This window comes from Crocodylus siamensis, chromosome 1 (genome assembly GCF_052110815.1).
Source record: "Crocodylus siamensis isolate JL-2025a chromosome 1, ASM5211081v1, whole genome shotgun sequence".
Classification (NCBI taxonomy): Eukaryota; Metazoa; Chordata; order Crocodylia; family Crocodylidae; genus Crocodylus; species Crocodylus siamensis.
Window position 1 is genome coordinate 194067148 of NC_143395.1, and position 20254 is coordinate 194087401.

Consider the following 20254-nt stretch of genomic DNA (forward strand, 5'->3'; position numbering starts at 1 on the left):
CGCAACTCTGCTACGTTAATTTTACACAATTGGTATGACATTGTTGAAGAAGAGGAGCAATGACAGGGTAAATAGTCCCTAAGCTGCTTTACAGTTAAGGATGGCCAAACAAATTGGGAACCAAGCACCGACATGAATCTTCATCCATGCTTCAGGCTAGCCTCATTTTGTGAGTTGAAATCTCTGGGTTATGTTTTCTTCCTTATTTGTTTTCATGTGTAGCTGCCAGCTTCCACCAGAAAGGACCCACTCATGGCATCATGAAGCCATTAGGAACTGCTACAAAAGTCTTTGTCAAAAGCTAAACTCAAGAGATTTCCCACCAAATTTTGTAGAGCAAAAAAGGTCTAAAGAAATTTCTCAAGATCACTCAGTCCTAGAAGTGCCCACATAAACCAAGCCTTTAAGGTCCAAAGTGTAGAGTGGGCTGAGAGCAGTAACACAGCTCCTCACGGCAGCACACCACAGAAGGATCTTCACTCATGCTCTCAGTTAGCTGGAAACTATTCCATAACCACACAGCTTAGGTATCTCCTGTGACAAAACTCAATAACTACTAAGCCATTTCTTTCTTTAGGTATTTGTGTATTATGGACTACAATGTGTACCAGAGAGATAACACAAATGAGTTTGGGTACCAGAAGCATTCTAGCCAGTAGTGGGGTCCCCTAACCCCTGCTATTTAGAGACTAGGACAGCAGCATTAGAGGGCTGCAATCCAATGCAGGCAGCTGAGCAGAGCCAGGTGCAAAAAAGTATGCAGCTCTGGGGAAGATACAGAGAAGATGTCCTGCAATAAGCCACAGGGGCAAGCAGACAAGTAACTAATGGAGGACAGCTGGGTAGACTAGTGGAGGAAAGTGGGGCTGAGCAGAACCTCCTGAATTAATCAGAGGTCAAATGACTGGAAAGGCAGGGAGCCTAGTATACTTAAAGCCTAGCTCCAGAGCTAGAGGGTCAGCATGGGCCTGACCTGCAGACAGAGAAGAGTCTCTGAAAGCCTGGGCTGCTAAGGTAAGGGGCCAAGTCAGCCCAAGTACCCAGAACTGGAGGGAGCCAGCAGGTGGAGGACTGGAAACTGCTAGGACCTGAACACTCAGACCAGATAGGGGTGATGTGAAGGCCATGGATGGGCTTCCGGGCTTGGGGAGGAGATACTCCATGTCAGAGAGGGCTGAAGCCAAAGTAGAACACTTTCAGAGTCTAGGACTCAGGGGGCTGTGTGGGCTAGAGCTGAGAAATGGCCAGGGGCCCAGTGCTTGAATAAATAAGGGGCTAAGGCTTACAGGGAGCCTTGCAAGGGTCTGGGAGCCAGAGCTAAGCCAGGGCCAGGGCCCAGAATGTGAATAGGGAAGGAGTGGAGGCTAACATTGAGCCCCAGAAAAGTCTAGGACTGAGTGGGCTATGTGGGCCAAGGTCAATGAGTTCATAGGCTAAGGGGAACAGCACATGGAGTGAGAGGCTCAGAGGGCTGCAACTGGGATAGGGCTAAAGGTGGTAAAGAGCACAAATGTAGTGCACAGGCATGGTGAAGTGCATAAAGTAAAATCTGCAAGGCTTGGCTGTGGCTATAGGGGTCACCAAAGGCCACAACTGAAGCCCTGGAGGCAGTCAAGGCCTAGAAAGCCATGATTAGGGCTGACAGGACACAGTGTAGGGCATGCAGGGCCAATAGCCTGGTACATGGAGTTACAAAGGAGGTCAGAGCCCCAACCTGAGAGAGTGGGAGTTCTATAGGGAGTCAGAGTCCCATGGGGCATGTCTACAAGTGTGTTAAAGTACTTTTCCTAATGTGCATTAAACTGAGTACCTCCAATGTGCCAGACATGCGCATTCGGCTGCCTTAATGCACAGTAATGATTGTGCATGGTTTTAGGCTACTGCGCATTAAGCATCAGCTAATTTTACTGTACATTAGCACAGTGGCATGGTTTTTTACATAATGCTTTAATGCACAGTAAAATAGGCTAATGAGCATTAAAGTACACATGTAGATGCACCCATGGTGAATGAGACTGAGTCCAGAAATCTCACATTCGTCTCTGAAGGCAGTATCCCCAATTTTACCATCAAGGCATGGCAAGTAGGATAACACCGTGATCCCTGACAGGCCAGAGGGGAGCATGCAGGACAAGTAGGCCACTGGGGGATGCCATGACCTGCCATAGAGACTGGGTCCTGCTACATAGTCCAATTAATTTACTTTGTTTCTCAGCTCCACATTGCTGAGGAAGTTGGCTCATTCACACCTGCCTCATGCCTTTATATCACACTGCAGTCTTCCCTATAGATATAGCCTTAGGTACTTACATGACCTCCATCACTGGAGTAGCTGAGCACTTTGCAGTCTTTAGCGCCTTTATTCTTAGAGTACTCTGAGCAATGAGGAAGTGTTATTCTCTTCACCATTTACAGATGATGCACATAGGGTATGTTTACTCTGTACTTTGCATGTGCTTGGAAATGCTGGGCAGGCTCTGAATCAGCTCGTTCAGGTATTGGAAGCAGTACCACCATGTTAGACTGGCATGCCCTGTTTCTCAGCAGGCCTAAATAGTTAACATACCCTGTTTCTCAGCAGGCCTAAATAGCTTGGGAGGAATGAAGCACTAATACAATTCTTCTGCTTCTGGTACCAAAGCCATTACATGGTATATCTGATTCGGGGGTGGGCAATTATTTTGGGTGGAAGGCTGCTTAACAAGTTTGGGCAATCTTTCAGGGGCTGCATAGGTACCCTGCCCCTTGACACTTGCCCTGCCCCCTAGTCACCATATTAGGACCAGAAGTCCCACCCCCTAACCCCCAACCTTTGCCACCAGAAGTCCCTCCCCTTTCCCACAGAAATACTCCTTTTTTAGGAAGGGGGTTGCCATCTTATAGTTTCATAGTTGGTAGGGTCGGAAGGGACCTGAGCAGATCATCAAGTCCAACCCCCTGCCATGGCAGGGAAAAGTACTGGGATTAAATGACCCCAGCAAGGTGTTCATCTAACCTCCTCTTAAAGACCCCCAGGGTAGGAGCCAGCACCACTTCTCTTGAGAAGTTGGTTCCAGATCCTAGCTGCCCTGACTGTGAAGTAGTGCCTCCTGATGTCTAGCCTGAATCTACCATTTGCCAGCTTGTGACCGTTGTTCCTGGTCACTCCTGGTGGTGCTTGGGGGAACAGGGACTCTTCCCACTGTTGGCTGGTCCCCCTTGACTAGTTTGTAAACGGCCACTAGATTTCCCCCCCCTCAGCCTTCTCTTGTTGAGGCTGAACAGGTTCAGGTCCCATAGCCTCTCCTCATAGGGCCTGCCCTGCTGCCCCCCGATCATGTGAGTGGCCCTCCTCTGGACCCTCTCCATGGTGTCCACATCCCTCTTGAAGTGCGGCGCCCAGAACTAGACGCAGTACTCCAGCTGCGGCCTGACCAGTGCTGCATAGAGGGGGAGGATCACCTCCTTGGACCTGCTTGAGATGCATCTGTGGATGCATGACAAGGTACGGTTGGCCTTCCTGACTGCATCCCCACACTGCCAGCCCATGTTCATCTTGGCATCAGTGATGACTCCAAGATCCTTTCCTGCTTCTTCACTGATGAGAAGGGAGTTCCCCAGCCTGTAGGTCTGGTGCTGGTTTTTCTTCCCCAGGTGTATCACCTTGCAGTTGTCAGTGTTGAAACCCATCCTATTCTCATCTGCCCACCCCTGTAACCTGTCCAGATCCAATTTCAGCCTATTCTGCCCTTCTAGAATGCCCACTTCTCCCCACATCTTAGTGTCATCTGCGAATTTGAACAGGGTGCTTTTTACGCTCCTGTCCAAGTTGCTGATGAGGATGTTGAACAGTGCAGGCCCAAGTACTGTGCCCTGCGGAACCCCACTGCCCACATCCCTCCAGTACGAATAAGGCCCATCCACCACCACGCTCTGGGTGTGGCCCTCCAGCCAACTAGTGAGTCATCTGACTGTGTAGGTATCGACACCATGGTTTCCTAGTTTTTTTAATGATAATGGGGTGAGAGACAGTGTTGAAGGCCTTCCTCAAGTCCAGGGCTAACTTAGGACCAGAAAAAACAAACAAACAAAAACCCCGAATCATACACTAGAAATCAAACATGTACTATAATATTTTAATTTTATTACAAAAAAGTCATGATTTGTGTTCATGTACTATATATACAAGAGATTGCATAATAGCTCAAAAATAGTTTCACTTCTATTTATGTGGGGGTCTGTGTACTGTGTGTCTGGTGGGGTGTGGGTATGTGAGGTTTATAAGGTGGGAGGGAACCCCCCCCCACACCACACACACACACCCCCTCCCTGCTGACCTGAAAGTAGAATGTAAAGACCTGGCTGCATAGGCAAACCAGGCCCTGGCTGCCCTCCTGCAAGTGGAGGCTCAGGACCTCTGCAGGAACCCAGTGCTATCCTGGCCAGAAAAGATCCAGTGCTCATCTCTGGCACCCTGTCATGACCTCAGGGGGCCACAGACAAGACGTGTAAGCAGTGCCAGAGCATAGACGGAACCAGTACTCTCCCCACACAGGGAGAAAAACCTCAGAAGCCCTGCCCATGCCCAGAGCTGCTCCACCACCCTTGCCTCCAGCTGGTGCTAGTTCTCTGGTGAGGAGGGATTTGTGGACCCCCAAGTAGAGCAGTCAGCCCATGCTTCAGCAGATTCTGTGGTGCATGGGTCAGAGTGAGCCCACATGCCACCATCAGGCCAAAGCTCTTGACCAGTTGACCTGGGTAGAGGAAGCCACCACATACCACACCTGGCAGGCCTCCACCTCTGCCTAGTCACCTGAGTACTGTACTCCCCATGGTCTGTCATCAGCATACGCTAAGAGGACCAGCCGGACTGCCGGCTCCTGGAACATCAAACCCACCACTCACTTCCACGAGAGGACAAGGAAGGGGTCCAAGGCCAAGGCATACTTCTGGTCTGACAGTGGGCAGCCTTGATGCACCCCTCTCTTGAATGGGATGGGCTCCATCAGGGTCTAGTCCAGCTTGACCAAAACATTCTGCAGAGGTGTACAGCACCTGGAGAGCCTGCACAGAATGGGGCCCAAAGCCAAAGGCCCACAGCATGCCTGTGATGTACCTATGATCCACTCTGTCAAATGCTTTTTCCTGGTCCGGGGTAGGAGGGTGAATGACAGGCCCTCCTGGCACACTAGGTCTGGGAGGGCCTAGTTATTGAAGATGGAACATCCGTGCACTGTGTACATCTGGTCATGCTGGATCACGTCCATCAGTACAGACCACAGGTGCAACAAGATGGCCTTCACTGTCACTTTATAGTCCATGCAGAGGAGGGACATGAGATGCCAGTTCCTCCTGCTGAAGAAGGGGGATCCACACAACCTGAGGGTCAGTATGGTCCTCCAGTATGACGGGGAGTTCCCCACTTCCCTCGGATTCGGCCCAGACCATAGCAAAGTCCAGGCTGAGGATGTCCCAGGAGGCCTGGTAGAACTCCACTGTCAGCCCATCAATGCCCAGGGGCTTGTTGCCAGGCATCAGGTAGAGGGTGGACAAAAACCCAGCCAGAGTGAGAGGACCCTCCAGCCAGTCCTGGTCCCTCATGCTGATCTGAGGGTTTCCCTCCTAAAGGGTCCAACAGGCTTCAGTATTGGTCGGATCTAGGGAGAAGAGCTCTTTGTAAAAGGCCCATGCGCACTGGTGTATATCACCTGGATCTATGAGGGGGGTTCTGTCACCCACCAGAAGGAAAGTGATGTACTTCTTGGCCCCCTGCCTCCTCTCCAGGGCATAGAAGAAGCAGGGGCCACAGTTCATCTCCCAAAGAAGCTGGACGCGTGAGCAGACAAAAGCACTGCAGGTGTGGTGGTCATCCAGAGCACAAAGCTCTTCCCTCCTCTCCTGACACTCTTGCAGAGGGCTGGGTTGGTGGCCAAGTCCTCTCCAGCTCCAGCACTTCCTGCTGCTTCCGGACCATCTTCCTCTGCTGAGTGTACCCCCAAGTGGAGCTGTGGCAAGAAAGCCGGCTGTGCACCTGCCCCACGTTAGCAGGGGCCTTGTGCATTGTAACACCTGGTGTAAGGATCACTGGCTTGCACAGTGCCCTCCCATAAGTATAGAGGGCATCTGTGAAACTGCAGGCCCACCTATAGATCCATGTATTGCAGCTTTTGGGCCCCTTGCCTTCCCCTGCCAGTGCCATCGCAGTGGCAAGGATGCTGTCAAAAAAAACCTCCCCAGAGGAACAAGGCAAGCTGTACCTTGCTGGCGGACCAGCAGGTGTAGTCACAGTCAAGAAATGCAAGTAGCTCACCTCTGGGAACCACTGGGACCAAGAGGTCTACAGGGTCCATAGAGCCTTTCAGTTCTTGGGCATCCTTCTCCTGGTCCTCTGGTGTGGGACCATGGGGCAGGCTGGAAGTGAGGTTTTTCTGGGAGGGAGAGGGAAGAGACCCATCAGACACTGGGGTGGCTTTGGTGTCTATCTCCAGGGTCCTGGGAAAGGGGACCTTCTTCCTCAGGACTCACTGGGGTATTGGTGCATCTCCCCCAGATCAGGGGGAGAGGGCTCTGTTGCTGGACCTTCTTTTGGGTGGGCATCAGCCTCAGCACCTGTGGTCTCAGGGGGTAGGTCCTGGCCAGCAAAGTGAGGGGCTTCCTACTTGGGCTCCTGTTCAGGACTGTCCAGCAGCCCCAAAGCCTCCTCCACTGGCATAACCCATTTAATCTTTCCTGGGGGTAGGGTGTTGGGTATAGCTGGGGAGGGCCCCAGAAGCTGGGCCTCTCCTTCTCCCCATGTGACAGCCTTGGGGTGGGGGGTCTCCTTCACACCAGAGGGGTCCAGCTGTGCCCATGCCTTTTTCTGTTTGTTTTGCACCCAGAGGGGACCTGCACCCACTCAGTCATGGGGTGGTCCTCTGGTGGACAGGCTCCAGTAGAAGGTGAGGGTTGTGGGGGGCACTCCCTCCCCTCCCTGGGACTTGACTAAACTTGGTCGGTGGGCAGGGTCCCCCAAGCTCATGGGAGGGGGGCGGCTGGGAGTTGTGGCTGGGGTGCCGGGGGGGGGGGCCTGAGCAGGGGGGGCACTGGTTGTAGAGGTGCCCCTCTTACCAGTGGGACCTGCAGATGCCTTCCCCGCCTGGCCCATGTGTCATGGCATGGGGTCCCCAGGGATGGCAGTGATGACCCTAGGCCTCCATGACCACGCCTGCTATACCCTGCAGGCACCTCCTAATGTCTCCTGCCATGTCTTGTTGGTTGAAATTATAAATTGGGAGGCTGTCCATGAGTTTGTGTAATCACAGTCCTGTTGAACTCCACTAGATCCTGCTGATCTTGGATCCCTTGCTGGGTCTCATTCAAAGTCACCGCCTCTCAAGATCCCCTAAGCCTTATGGGCTAGATGTGTGGCTCTAAAGCCACGTCTTTACCATGCCCCATGGGTGGTATTCAAATATTGTCCCTCTGAGGCCTTGATCTAGTTCAGCCTCCTGTTGTCACTGAGCCCTTGGTCCCTGTCTGCATGCCATCTCACCCTGGGCCCTCTGCAGCCCTTTCTGTGTGCCCTCACTGGCACTGGCCTCTACACAGCCCCTGTCACTGAACCCTCTGGCATTAGTCTCTCCACACTGTTGTGTGCCCCAATAAGACCGCCTCCTCTCCAATAGCCTCAGCCTGGTCCACCAGTTCAAACAACTAACAACATAAATACAAGCCCCTGGGCTATAACATCACAACAACAACCACAAACATTGGAGGTCACATTCTGCCCCTTTAAGGAGGCAAGCTTCTCCCTTAATGTGTGTCTCCTAGCTTCAGATACTTTAAGAGCTCCTAGAGCCCATTAGTCTTACCAGCAGCATAAAAAAGGTGACCAAGGATCTGAGTAGCATTTCTGCAACAGCTCCTTGCCCCTGGCTGCTGACAGAACTAGCCACCTGCCAGCCAGAGCCCTGGAGCTTATATCTGCCCAGGTCCCTGCTTCCTTCTGGTTAGGTGACTGGGTACAGTTGCCAGCTAATACCCTGATTAGCTTATGGACAAGGCAACCTGTAGCTGTGGAGCTTTGCCTAGCCTTGGGGCTCCCCAACTAAGCTGCCTCCACTCTTGAAAGAGCAAACACACCTTAGTGCCCTGTGGCACCATGGGGCATTTGTGATGCAAGTGCCCCAGTGCACAGCACCAGAAGCATCACAGGTCCCCCACTATATAGAAAGTCTCCTGGTCCCCAGCTCTAACAGACTGAGGGGGACGTACTCACCCTCCACCACAAGCCCCCTCTCCACCGCCTTTTGTGTGGCAGCCTCCGAGGCAAGGAAAAAGACCCCCTTGCCATGAAAGTGGGAGGCTGCCACAATCTTGGGGGCCCCCACTACCCTTGCCAGGGCCTGCACCCAGGTCTCAAAATGTAGGTACTTCCACTTGGGCAGCTGGCACTTCACTCCATGCCTGCAGGTGAGTGCCAGAAAGGGGGCCCCACCACCCCACAGCCATCTCTGCATAGCTGCAGTTTCCCCAATGGGGGACTGGGGCTAGGGCCAGAGACAGACTGAGTGGGTGCGTTAGTTGCTGTGGCACACCTAGTCCCCTCAGGTGCCAGTAAACTAGGCTTGGGAGCATGGCCCTTGTCTTTCCCATGCCCAGCTGTGGAGGAGGCTGAAGAGGAGCCCTTCCCGCTGCCCTTGCCCTTGGTCCCTGATGGTGGGAAAGGGGGCTTTTGAACCCCTCCGGGAGGGGCCTGGCCAGGTAAGAACCGCTGGCCCTGCTGGCTCCCTGCCAGGGTCTCGCCTGCCCCTGCAGCAGAGGTCTCAGGCTTCCCTACCCCTGGAAGAGAGGATGTCTGCCTCTGGGGTGGGGGCTGCAGGGGAATGCATCCCCTCAGGGGCTTGGCTGGGATCTGCCCCCATAGTGAGGGCTGCAAGAAGTTCTGTGGGGGCACCTGCCCCCACCAGAAGGTCCCTGCCCTGCCATTTCTTCACATAGGGGAAAAGGGAAATCAATACAGAAAAGCAAAGATGTGCAGTGAGGCTGGTGAATCTAGTAGAAACAGGCTGGGGCTGTGGGGAAAAGGGGAGGGGAGCAGAGGAGGGGGCTGAAGCTCACTGAGCTACAGCCCCACAACAGGCCAGACAGGCTATGCTTGGGGAAGGCGTGGGGCAGGGGACACACAAACACACAAGGCCTAGGGAGACTCAAGCTGGCTTACTTAGCCACACAACAAACACCAAGGCAGGGGGCACAGACCACAGGACTTACCACACAAGGGCAAAGCACACATAGGAGCTGCTGAGGCAGATGTAAGAGATGGCTGGAGCTGTGGAGGGGCCTTGTTTGTAGAAGCTCAGTCCAGAAGCCCCTCAAGCCTCCAGCCAGGCACTCAGCAGCAGGGCAGCACGCAGGAACATAGACACAGAGGTAGATCTGATGAGATAGCTGTTGGGGGAGTGCTGAAGTAACAGTCAATTAAGGAAGTAATCCAGTGCAGGTACAGTGGCAGCAGCAGCAACAACAGCAGTAGTAGTAGTAGTAGCCATCCTGTTCAGCCACTCAGGGTGTACTTGAGGAGAAAGTGTGGGTGAAGGCAGGAAAGGCACCTTTAAGCTCTGGCAGTGATGGTGGGGGAGGCTCTTTCCCTAGGCTGTGCCCTGACTGTGGCTTGGCGGCAGGGTGGGCAGCAGGCCAGAACAGGAGTGCTGAAGGTAGGGTGCATTGCTGGGGTGCAGTGAAGTGCACCGTCCCCCCAAGGGGGGGCAAGGGCATACAGCAGAGGACCCCCCAAGGGGGGCAGGAACAGTAGCCCAAGGCAGGAAGGGGTACAGCCAACTTACCCCCTAAAGCTCTGAGAACAAGCTTGCAGTAGCCAGAGGCAGAAAGGTGCCTGGCCATCTTCTCCCAAGAAGCTCCTGAAACAAGAAAAAACCTAACCAACTTCCTCCCAAAAGCTGCTTGCCAGGGCAGGTTTTTATATTGCTGGGGTCAGCACAGGTGCTGGCCCCAGGCTCTAATTCCCCTGGCTGCAGATCCAGGAGGAGCTGGGTAGGGTTATTTTGGCCCAAGTGGCACAACTTGCCTGGACAAGCACTTTGGTGTGGAGCATATGCATTGAGGCAAAAATCCCGAGCTCAAATTTGTGCTGCTCCTATTTGAGCTGCCGCAAGCACACATGTGGACACACCCATTGAATTCAACCTACCTGCCATGGTCTGGTGCAAACATACTAATAAATCCAGATTTTTTTTCTGGTTGCTTTATATTGTTAGAAATGGAGTATTGTTAGAAATGGAGTATTGTTAGAAATGCACAGCTTGCATCTTGCACCCGATAAGAAAGAAACACTGCCAAGGACTTTTTTCCTTGCCTAGCCTTGCCACAGCTTTTCTTATGCTAAATCGCAGACTCTCCCCCAGCTTCTCCCTAGCCTTTCTCATGCAGATTACACAAGCTGGAATTCAACTGACTGTGTCCTTGAAAGGGGCGGGGGTTAAACTCTTGGTGACCTATAGTACTCTCTGAGCATGCTTAATTAGCTGATGCATATTTACCTCTCCGCCCTGCATACTTAAGTAGTTAATTATAATATATATGCGATGTATGTAGTGATGTAACCACATGTATGCTTGTATGAAACGGAAGTGAGCTGTAAGAGTTCCTGTTTCTGCACACGTGCCCAGGAGGGAGGAGATAAATACAGCCTGCAAAATTCCTTTGTTGGTTTGGAGTAATCTGAGTTCTTGACTCTGCTCTGACCCTATTTGCAAATACACCTTTTGTGCCATCTAATGAGTGTGTGTCTGTGATTTTTGTGGCCTCCAGAGAAACGAACCGCTTTATGCATCAATATCATGCCTGGATACAGACTTAGTCTTGCTCTATTGAAAATAAAGGCAAAAATCCCTTTGACTATGGCAGAAACCGGAATAATGCCCCAATGCTTCAGGGCACTTGATTATAAACTTAATTTTAAGTGCAGGCCCACATCTATCCCAGTCAACCAAACCAAAATAGGCGCTTTGCCATTCATCTTAACAAATATAGCATCAAATTTTCAATTCAACAATGATTCCTAAATATATGAGAAACTAGGCCCTTTGCTGAATGGAGTGCTGAAATCATGTAAAAAACACATTCTTTGCTGTACTTTGCTGAATTGAAGTCTGTAAGTGCAAGCCAAAGGGGATGGGGGAAGAAAATTTTATAAAAAATATTATTTTGATAGATTTTCTTTATATCAATATATAGGAGTGAAATGTAATTAATTTTTGTTTATATTTATGTGTGTGTGTGTGTGTGTATGTTGTAATTGGCATCTGTTGTACCAAAACAGCAGCACAAGTGTAGCACTTTCTCTCAAGGCATTTTTATATGGAATTATATGGCATAATTGCCCATCGTAAATACATCATTCTGCAACCTCATTACATGTAATAAACACCCCATCATGCAACATCTTTACACATCATAAATATATCATTAAAGACACAAATTACACATACTAATGAGTTTCTCACACATAAGTAATCTGCCACTTGAAGATGTCAAAACAATTATACTAGGAAAATTATATATAATGGGGTTTTTTAATGGAAAGTCTAATAACAAAAGCAATGAAAAATAATGCTTTGAAACCACTCAGGAAAAGTGAAGGAAAAGATCATATTGAAGAAAGAAGATGGGATTTTCAAAGCCAGTTTGGCTTGGAAATGGATATTCGGTATTTAAAGACCTTGGACCTTTTTTTCTTAATTGAAGTCAGTATAAAATATATTTGTGACTTTAGACTGGACAGAGTTTGACCATGCCGAACACTTTTGAAAATCCCTCTTTATATCTGACTGCATTGCCATGTTTTACTGTTTTGGCATTCTCTTTCTCTGCCATGTTGATCTTAAGATCTTGTACCAGCAGAATCAAATTATCTTGCCATTGGCCACATCTACACAAGACCCTGACTGTGTAGTAGCTTGTTACTACTCTTCAGTAGCATCATATGGTACAAAGTGTGACACAACACTACTGTGCAGTACTAATGAGCTACTGCACAGTCAGCATCACCTAAAAGCCATTCGGCAATGCTACCGTTCAGTAACTCTAGTTACCATGCAGTCATTTAGTACTTGTATATGCAAGTACTAAATGACTATTCAGTAACAACTGCGCAGTCAGCATCTCATATAGATGAAGCCATTGTGTAGGCAAATTTTCTACTGAAGCCTTTTAATAGTCAGCTATAACAATCATTTTCCACTCCTAAAATTTAAGAAGTCAAAAGAGCATAGCAATCACCCCTAGTTACACAGAATTTAGTTTTTGAACACAGAAACTAGACCAAGGAAATTGTGAGTTCTAGCCATTAAATTAAATAGTCTCTCTAAACATATTACTTGTTGGCTATAAGACAGGGTCTACCTCAGTTTTCCCATCTGTAAAATGGGAGAAGTAGTAAGCATCTAAATAATTATTACACCTTTGTCTATGAAAAGCAGCATGCAAATTAAAATGCAATACAATTAACCAGTTTTGTTATTGCTGCTATTCTGGTAGTGACAGCACTAGTTGTTCTTGTCAGCATTATGGAAAAGTTAAAATATGTTCAGAAAAGTCATTTAAGAAAAAAAGTTATCTTGAACTAGCTTTTTTCAGTTGCCTGACAGTCACTTTTTTGTGATCAATTGATTTCACTGCAAAGCAGGATGTAATATTCCAGGACCACGTATAGTCAGTGAGTGGGATCTTGGACCTGCTGAAGTTTTCCTACTAAAGTTAGGATTTTACCCAATGTGTGCTGCCATCCATTACCAACAGACAGGGAAGGAGAATGGCTATGTTTTGAGGGCAGATGTTTTGCATTTGCTCCTCCAAATGAGGAAAAGAACAGTTGGTCCAGCCATGTTTGGAGTATATAGTACATAAAGATGGAAAATTTGTATGCTATCAAAAGTAGCAGTGTGGTTTTATGACAGAACACAGGTCCAGAAGTTAAAAGACATGGGTTATATTCTTGGTCTCTACTGATTTACTGAGCAACCTTGAGCAAGTCATGTTACCACTGCACCTTTTCCCACCCTTTTTGTAATTAGACTGCAACATTCAGGGCAAGGCCTATATCTCTACAGTGCTTCTCCTAAGCAGACCTTGCTATTTTGGTGTCTGTATGTGCTATAACAAACAACAACAATGCAAAATTAAATATCTGTAAGAGACATATTTTAATATTCTCTAGAATAGCTCCAGCCTGCATTTCCATCTAATAGAAGGCCAAGAAGATATTGAAATCTGCATTTCCCCTCAGATGGGTAGGGCTGTGTTAATACCCTTGTATTTTAAATGAAGTTATAAAGCTGAAAAAAAAGGTTGAACAATTTGTATTATGACTGAAAAGATCATGATAAGAAAAAAAAAGAAAAGGAAGAGAGGGAAATGTGCAAGATGATGTTATTACTGAAATGAAAGAACTCAACTATAACCATAGCAGTTAAGGAAATGTGTTTTTAAAGACCTTAAGAGAGGTCATAATGAGAGTTTACTTTGTAGATCTAATCACAGTTTACAAGACCATATTTCAGTTCCCAGTTGTGTCCACAGTTAGCAGCGGGACACCAGTAATTTTCCAGATGTGGCTTCCCATTCAGAAAGTGAGCAAAACCAGTCAGAAGAACTGGAGTGACCCAGCACTGGGTGAGCCTCTAAACTCTTCTACATCACTTGGCTGGGATGCCCTCCAGAATAGTTTTGGTTGTTGCCTGGGAACGTTGGCATAAATTCCATTACAGAGCAACTGAGTGCACAGGAGAAGCAAGAGCTCAGAGAGGACTATATGATCCAATTTTATGGGCACATCATACTCCTTGGTTGGACCCACTTCTTCACAGATGAGTAACTGCCTTTCAGTAGCTGTTCCAGTTGCTAAACAGAAAGGCAAATTGTTGCAGGCAGCATCAACATCTGTCTCCTTGGCAAAAAATACTCCTGGAGCACAAACTAATGGTCCATAACACTGCAGCTGACAAAAGTGTTACTTACTGATACGTACTGGACCATTACCACAGAATACCGGAGTACTATTTTTCCTAAGGGTTACCATGGAACGGAATGGAGGGACACATGTTGGGAGGAAAACATCGACTCCAGCCATTGGCCATGCCTTTGCGAAACTGCCAATTGACACATGAGGTAAGGTGAAGCTTGGGTGGATTCAGGCCTTTGACCTTTATTTTCAAAAGGGGATTCCAGTATGATGATGATGAGGTTGTTTTTTCATGGAAATTTGAATGGTTTAAATGCACAGTTGTAACTTAGCTATAACTTAAATACAGCAAAACTAATACATAGCTACCGATCTGGTTAAAATGTTTAAGATGTGAAAGGTTTGTTTTAGTTTCTTATATATTTTTTTACCATTTTTTATTGGTGCGGAACAAAGCTGTACCCTTTGAGGTTGTACTTTTAATTATTTGAAATATTAAAAAATAAGACGGACATCCAACTTTTTCATGTATAGAAGGAACTTTCACCTACTTCTGCCCACTATAAATCTCCCCCTTCTAACCATTCCTTGGCCTCCATCGCTCAATGAATTCCTCCACAGCTGTCCCTGGCTATAGTATCCATATCTCTTATTTTTGGCCCACTACATCTCTTCTTGCATTGCTCATTAGCCACCATCTAATCCAGGTCACTGGATGAGCACCACCTTTTCAGAGCCTCCACCTCAGGCTAGACCCTTCCTCCAATTATATAGAAACCTCTGCTTGGATAATGGTCTCTTTTTCTAGGGGAGGAAGATAAAAATGAGAGCAGCTGGATACTGTTAGTATCATTCTGATAAGGCTAAAATATTATATCAGGTCAGATTTTATAGCATTCCTTAAAGGTGTGAGTGTCTCGATGAGTTTGATCTTTTCTGGGAGACATTCTTTTTTTTTGGTCACCCCCCAATCTCTTCAAACAAGACTGATTCATCCTCAGTTCTCCCATGTTTTGCCATCTATACTATTCCAGTTTTCTCTGTGGTTTGTAGGTGGTTATGTGGTCTTTTACACCAAATCATTAATAGTTTAGAAGGTTAGGATCAAGAGGCCTTGAACTGGCTATGGAAGTTGACTGAGAGCCAGTGGATGAACAAGGGCACGGAGCTTGATACGCTCAAAACAGTCAAAACTAGAGGGCAAGGTGCTTTTTGCACTACCTGAAGATTATATATTGTTTACACAGTTAGATTCACATGCAGCAGGGTGACCAATATTTGTATCACCATGGCTAAGTCATTGCCCAGAAAGAAGGGGTGGAATTTCCTGGGGAGCTGGAGATGAAAGAATGCTAGTCATCAACACTGCCTGGTCATCTGGGGCAGCAATGCATCCCACTGGACATGGCTGGTTTGCCTTGCTTTGAGAGTCCTCGGTGGAGAACCCAGACAGGAACCCTTGTAATTTTTTATCTAAGCACCCAAGTGAGAGGCGGATTCCAGTCATTATGTTTGCTGAAGAGGAGAGCTGCTATATGTATTACTGGGATTGTTAGAGAGACCTGGAGAAGAATTTTTTTTTTTAAAAAAAGGTCTCATGGGAGATAGAGTATTTTTAATGAGTCCAAACCTCTTCTACAAATTAAGTGAAAAATTTTTAAAGGAAATAATATTACTTTGGTTTTATTTGTTTCAGCTACTTGGTTACAGCTCCATGTGGACACAATTAATGGAGGAAATAGAGTATTTTATTAGTCCAGGACTCTCCAATAGTCATTCTGTGACCATGTGAAATTCCTTGCCTTCATCACTACACATTCCTTGTGGGAAGGTTGTATACTGCTGCAGATAATTAACCTGGAGTCCAGAGAACTGGTGTCTAGTCACTGAGTGACAAAAGTTAAAATGCTGACCATTAAGAGACTCCCATTGAGTTAATTAATTGTGGATTCTGTCCTCTATTTATCATTTTAAAAACTCCTCCGTAACATTATTTTAAACCAGGTATTCTGTTCCAAGTGAGAAACAATGGTTTTGACACTGGACTGGGATTTATGGCTTGGGTTCATTTCCCAGGTCTGTCCCAGACTTGCTGTGTGAACAGGGCAAGACATTCAAACTTGCTGTGCCTCACTTTCCTCCTGTAAAAGGCGAAGAATATTATTTCCTTTCAGTCTTGTCTGTTTAGATTGTACCTCTTCAAGTATGTTTGTAAAACAACAAGGGTCTGGTCTCCACTGGTGCTGTTGCAATAAGAATAACAGTTTAAAATGTGGAACAGACGGAGGTTTGGCATTAGTATTAAAATTTCTTCCTGGTCTTAATTCCTTGGACTTGTAGATATCCTTGCATGTCATAATCCAGCCCAGTGGAGGGAAGGAGACTGATATTAGTCAACCATCTGAATATCTCTATAAATGTCAGAAAAAAGATCCAGAAAAGTTTATGTTGAGGTCTGTTTGCTAGAAGGAATCTGATCACACTGCAGGATTTCTGGCTGTCTACTGTAGGGCTGTGCGAAGCTTCAACTCAGAGGAGATTTGGCCCAATTCGGCAGCCGAACCTCTGAATTCGAATCAAATCAGAAGACCCATTAAAAGGTCTGAATCAAATTGGAAGCCTCCAAATTGATTCAGAGAGGTTCGGCACTGATTCGGAGATTCAGGCTTAGACTAAACAGGCAGCAGTCCTCGACCATGCTGAACACAGTTGCCTCCAGCTGGTAGGTCTGTTGTGGTGGGCAGAGTGGGGAAGGAAGGGGCATGAGGGGGCAGGTCAACACCCCCACAACAAGGCAGGAATTAGGGCTGGGGCTGGGACAAGCTGTCCAGTTGGGGGGGGGACGTCTCATGGAAAGGGTCCCCACCACTGCACACTACCCTGTGGCCCCAGATCTGCGTGGGGTGGGCTGGGCTGCACTCCAGACAGGTGGCAGAAGGCCCTGGGAGTGAGGGCTATGCCCTCCCACCACTCACCCAGCCAGGGCAGAGAGGTGTGGGATGGTGCCAGTGCGCTGCCTTTGACAAGAAGTGCACAGCAGCAGAAGCAACTGCAGCCTCCCCACACCTCCCGGACAAGACACGGCTTCACTCTGGCTGGGCAAGCAGCAGCAAGGCCCGGGGGTGAGGCCGGTGGCAGGGGCTATGAGGAATTTTCAGTTGGCTGCAACCCACTCCATAGCCCCTCCTCCACTGAGCTGTGCAAGGTGGGCAGAGCCATGGCTGCGCTCCGGGCTGTTTAGTCTTTAGCTAATTTCTGAATCAGTGCCAAATCTTCGAAACCGATTCAGCCAAATTGGATTGAGACAGTGGCTCAAATCACCAAATCAAATCACTGTCTCTCAGGAATGGGCTGAATCCAAATCCAAATCGAATACTTGCTGCTTCACATGGGCTGACTGTCTAGATAGGGACATCTAGCCAGTTCATCAGCCAGTTTAAGCCAAGGTAGCAACACTGCTTTCTGTTGAGCCATGCTAATTTACACAAGTCCTGAGAATCTGCTCCAGAAGCACGTTAAAGAGATCTGATTTAATGTCTGCACCTCAGTACATACAGTATGAGGTCCTCCATAGTGCAAAACACTTGACTCTCGGAGGCTGACCCATAGGCTTCACTTCCTCAGTTCTCATATGTGCCCCACTGAGGTTTGCTATCACAGTCTGTAAGGCTAAATTAAGCAACCTCGTGTTAATACCATATTCTTCAGAAACATTCCTCTTACCTAAATACTGCAGGAGAATAAACAAGCAAACAACGTGGCTTTCTCTTTCCTGCCACCACTCCAATAAATATAGTTTATAGGGCACATTACTCTTTGACACTGGGTCCCAATGGGTATGAATCCATTAGTGGGGCAAGGGTGAGTGACTTCTGACTTGGATGGCCCTTAAAGTTAATCCAGTGTTGTACAAGCAACATTCAACATGATGAGCTCTGAAAGTGTGATAAGACCAGCTTTAAGTGCACAGCTGGGCAGCAACCTATAAAGGCAGAATTTAAAACCGTAATAAAAACTTTGTAATCTAATTGCAATGGTGAAGTTAAAGGTGAGGTATTCACACTATGAATCACATGCACCACAGCCAACCTCAGACATTTTGAATACTTTATGTGTTCTTCATGACGGGCATCAATGTTGAGCTGCATCCACTCTAGACCAAGCCTTGTTTTCATTCAGGTCTCTGTCCTTTTTGGTTGTAGGAGGATGCAGATGTTGGGAGAAACTGTTTCAAAAGCAGCTTCTCTTTGGCTTGCCCACCTTGAGATCCCAAAGGATAGGTTCCCACAATTTTGAGCGCTCATAGTCCAGACTGAAATCGATGGGTGCAGCAGGTTCTCAGCCCTTTGAAAAATCATAGGTTCAAAGCCTTTGTGTTTGCCTTAGCCTCCTGTACCTGTGACTGATTGACTTGGTTCTCACTGCTCCATCTTATACAGGAAGCCACAGTGCCGTTTAAGGAGACATTTTTCATTAAGAAACTGGGGGACTGTGGTGTCGGCACCCACACAGTCAATTGGGTCACCAACTGGCTGGAGGGCCGCACCTGGAGAGTGGTGGTGGATGGGTCATTTTCGACCTGGAGGGATGTGGGCAGTGGGGTCCCCCAGGGCTTGCTGCTCAGGCCTGCACTGTTCAACTTCTTCATCAGTGACTTGGATGAGGGGATAAAAAGCACCCTGTTCAAATTTGCTGATGACACTAAGATGTGGGGGGATGTGGGCACGCTTGAAGGGAGGAATAGGCTACAATCGGACCTAGAGAGGTTACAGGGGTGGGCGGGTGAGAATAGGATGGGATTCAACACTGACAAGTACAAGGTGCTGCACCTGGGGAGGAAGAACCAGCACCATACTTACAGGTTGGGGAACTCCCTTCTTGTCAGTACAAAGGCAAAAAAGGATCTTGGAGTCATCACTGACTCCAGGATGAACATGGGCCGGCAGTGTGGGGAGGCAGTCAGGAAGGCCAATCGTACCTTGTCATGCATCCACAGATGTATCTCGAGCAGGTCCAAGGAGGTGATCTTCCCCCTCTATGCAGCACTGGTCAGGCCGCAGCTGGAGTACTGCGTCCAGTTCTGGGCGCCACACTTCAAGAGGGATGTGGACACCATGGAGAGGGTCCAGAGGAGGGCCACTCGCATGATCAGGAGGCAGCAGGGCAGACCCTATGAGGAGAGGCTACAGGACCTGACACAAGGGAAGGCTGCGGGGGGATCTAGTGGCCTGTTACAAACTAGTCAGGGGAGATCAGCAGGCATTGGGGGAGTCCCTGTTCCCCTGAGCACTGCCAGGAGTGACTAGGAATAACGGTCACAAGCTGGCAGATGGTTGATTTAGGCTAGATATCAGGAGGCGCTACTTCATGGCTAGGATCTGGAACCAACTTCTAAGTGAAGTGGTGCTGGCTCCTACCCTGGGGGTCTTTAAGAGGAGGTTAGATGAACACGTTGCTGGGGTCATTTGACCCCAGTACTCTTTCCTGCTATGGCAGGGGGTTGGACTAGATGATCTACTCAGGTCCCTTCTGACCCTAGAAACTATGAAATTATGAAACTATGCAAGGACATAGCACCAGTCTGCTAAATGTTACCAGATGCTATGATGCCTGGTGGTCCCTCTTACCTGCTATTCTGCCTTGATAGGTTGAATCAGTGACTACAACTCAAGACCTGTATCTTACACGGTTATTCACCTTGACAGCATCTACCCTACACTCAGAAGAGTGACTGCAACTTGGATATACATCCTCAAGGTAGCTGGCATCTGTCTAGTTCAGGCATCAATAGTAATGAAGACACAGCAGCATGGGCCCCTGTGCAGGCCACACAAGCCAGCCTGAGATCCTAGGTTCAATCAGTGAGAATGGAACTTGTGCTTTCACATCTTCATTGTGATCACTATCCAAGCTAGCCAGGTTACATCTGGCCAAGGAATGCTTACATGTCCTGCAATCACAACTGCAGTTGCAGTGTATTCATATCCAAAAACTGAGGCTACCATAATGAATGGACACTTAATTTGGAGCCTGGCTCTCATATACACTAAGGACATTCTGTTGCCTTGTTGTCATGTAAGAGGGCCTTAACGTGAGGGGTGAATTAGGCCCTTTTATAAGAAGAGGCCTCACTGAAAATTAGAATGTGTTCTGTCGTCTTTAGCAGTATGCTGGATTTGATCCAATACTGAAGATTTTTAGACTGATTCAACACAGCTTTTAATGATTGCCAAACAAAATCTCTCTTGACCCTGCTCTCTACAGGGCCATTCACCACATCTGACAAAGTAGTCTGTAGCCTACAAAAGCTCATGC